We start from the raw sequence: 3,382 nt of genomic DNA, 5'->3' as shown, positions 1-3,382 counted from the left end.
CTTCCAATGGAAATTTCATACATGTAAAGTGACGGATTTCAGTGGGCAAATGTGGCAATAAATTATTCGCTCAACAAATATGTTTGACGTGAAAATTGAACAAAAATCATAAATTGTACAGCCGGAGAGGTGACTTTGCTTGGGATGTTAAATGCTTTTTGTGTCACAGTCTGGAGGAGAAGGGATCCGATGGGATCTTGAGCCTCTCCGGATCGCCTCCGACTCGTGGCACAAAGAATGGGAAAAGGAAGAAGGCATTTGAGCACGTGGCAAGATGTTTTCATTGTTAAATCGCGCCCACGATACAAATTGCACACACATTAGAGATTTGCACGGTGAGAAATGGGAAGGAGAGGAGAATTTCTGTGCCTTCCACGGGATTTGTGCGAAGAAATATCTTATACTCCACACGCTGGGCAATTTATGATCATTTCTAACTGTGTCGGGCAAAGAGAAGAATCTCCGCCAACAACAGCATATGGCGTTTGAGCGTCTTATAGAGGTACAAATTTACCAAACATCTTTCTCACCTTTTCCCTCCCCTTTGATTTCTTAGTCTTCCACACCAGAAAGATATTTCCCTCTTGTGCTCCTTCGTATATGAAATCTCTTTCTTGTCAGCTTTTTTGCACCATTCCTCCGGTATGTTGGCGCATTCGGGGCCCTTTAAATCATTTCGTTAAACCGCAAAATATTACGGTTGTTTATGTTGAACATGCCTCCCGGAATTGTGAGGTACAAATAGCACCACTGCACATTATATAATGAACGACAATAGAGGACAGATTCAGTTACTGTTGGCAAAGCCATTTATCGAGTGATGAATGAAACATCCAGCTGGGCATTTTAAATTGTCTCTGCAGCTCAATGCAAACATTCGAGGGGCTCCGAGGGCAAGAAAGAGCATAATACGATTGAAAAAAACGCGTGATTGAGGGTGAGTGGAGGGAATTGTGTTAGAATTCAGTCTGCACGGCGTGTTAAAAAGACATAACATTTTCAATTAAGGTGATGTGAATGCTTAATAACCTTGCGCGTAGAACAAAATGCCTGGTGAAAATTGATGTGATTCCTCTTAATATGCTCAAATGGCCTCACCACAGAGCTCCATTATCGGCGTCCCGTGGCATTGCGTGTGTTCCTTTTGTTGAGACGTGAAAACACACACCACGACTGTGTATATCAATGGAGTTATGTCGGCCGTTTGTCACCCCATAAATTTCGATATCGTCCACCCAGTCACCTCCCAATGCAATAAGCATCTCCTCAGAGGTGACTTATTGAACGGTTTAATCACTGGCGGATGGTTCGACATGATTTTCGTGGGCGTGCGATGTGACTCTCAAAGTTTGTTTTACATTACACACTCCACCGCGAGTCGCACAAATGGCTCTTAATGTCACGATAGGTGAGTTCACGCTATAAAATACCAAACTGACTTATTCGACGGAGGTGGCTCTCTTACACTCAGCACTTTGATAAATTCCATCATCCATAATTCACCAGCCGAGCATTCTTGGTCGGCGTTCCTTCCGTCCTTCCTGGGAACCCATTTCCAGGTTCCTCGCTTGCGTCATTCAAGTCTTTCGATTTCACACGCCCTGCCCAGCGAGATTATCGCCGAAACTGTTACGACAATCTCTTTAGAATGAGGGAATTTGATGGATTTTTAAACTGAAAGTGACTTAATATTTGTCTCACACAATTCTTCCACACGTGTAATCACTTAATCTTAAGTCTTTGCGGCCGTCCTCAGAGTGTGGTCTATGCTTCACAGTGACATCAACCTTTCTGAACCTCATCAAAGCTATGAAGGCTTTTTTTTAGAAACGATTTTTTGGGAAATGTGTCTTAAAATTTGCAAGAGATTTTCTAAGCCAAATATTTTATATTTTCTGATAAATAATCTAATAATTTTTCTAAAAATAATAATCCTCACACACAAAGTTTATTGAATTATAATCAAATATAGTTCAGATCTGAATTTTTAAGAAATTGCATGAGTTTCTTGTTCAAGTTTCGTTTCCGTTTTTGTTTTTTTTTTTTTCAAATTAATAAGATATTCTTTAATATATTTAGTTTGTCCTGTTCTTAATCGTGCCTCGTTTGGAAATCTGACAGTTTCCATTTATGTAATATTTTTCCAAGCTTCTTGCAAGTCAATGAACTTTTTTAATTCTTTAACGCAATTTACGTTTTTTCTATTTAGGTCTGGTTTAAGCGTTGGTTTTAAAATCAAGTTTATTTTTATTTTTCTACAAGTGTTTTGGTATATTAAAAAAAATGAATTTTGAGAAAATCTGATGAATTATTTTCAATAAATTTTGATGTATTGAAAAATAATTTAAAGAAATAAATCAACACAGCTTTTTCTCTGATAAAATTTAGAAGCTTGTTCAATTTTCACCCCAAAATTTTGACCCAGAAATGTATTTTTCTGGCATAATAATTACTCTCTAATCGCTTTTCTAAAAATATTCATATCAAGTGCAATCTTGAGCACACATTGTCCAACTGATAACATTCCGAAGAGGTCGCTTTGGTGTTCTAGAATGTCATCGCGCGAGAAGTGCAAATTCCACATAATTTCACTCACTGTGTCATCAATCGTCCGTCTGGGCACGGATTTGTCTCTCTGTGGCCCTCAATATATCAAACAATCACAAACTCATTATTTGCATAAACACATGTTTAACAAACAATGCTATTCAAATATACACATAGAAGAACACCTAAAGAGTCCCACAAAGTCGCACAGAACCTTTTTTATCGCCTTGCCACTAAAATATAGTGGTGTATTTGACAACCAGTGAAGGCATGAGTGAGCTGAAAAAATAATTCCGGTTGAGATGAAGAAGGTGAGAGAGAGAGAATTTGTATGAACCTCCCACGATTCCTTTCAGTCTCTTTTTCCAACCTCTCGACTTCTCTCTCCACATGCGAAGACAATCCACGGCCGAATGCAATATTGTACGCGCGGGAGAAGCGACTTTTCTCCAAGATAGAGAACCGTTCAAATATTTTACTGTCAACAGCAAATATTTACAAATATTTAAATACTTTCCACACATTAGCTGAGGCGATTTGTTTGTTGTACTACTCGGACGTTGGAGGATTGAAAATTATTATTTAGTTGATGTTTGTAAACAAATTCAAAGATTGATGGCATACCAGCGGTGGTCGCGAGATCACCATCATTGCTTGGTGGACGATAAATTGAAAAGAGCCAATTTTCCACCAATTATCGCGCGATGGTGAAATGTTCATGGCGAAAATGGACACTTTGGTGTCAATTTGAGGTGCGAGTGAGTGTTATGGGAAATTGAGGGGCAATTTTGGGTTCGATCGCGAAAGAATGATTCAACAGTATAATGTGGATTTT

Source organism: Phlebotomus argentipes, unplaced genomic scaffold, assembly GCF_947086385.1.
Source record: "Phlebotomus argentipes unplaced genomic scaffold, Phlebotomus argentipes genome assembly scaffold_18, whole genome shotgun sequence".
NCBI lineage: Eukaryota > Metazoa > Arthropoda > Insecta > Diptera > Psychodidae > Phlebotomus > Phlebotomus argentipes.
This window is presented reverse-complemented; position numbering follows the sequence as displayed.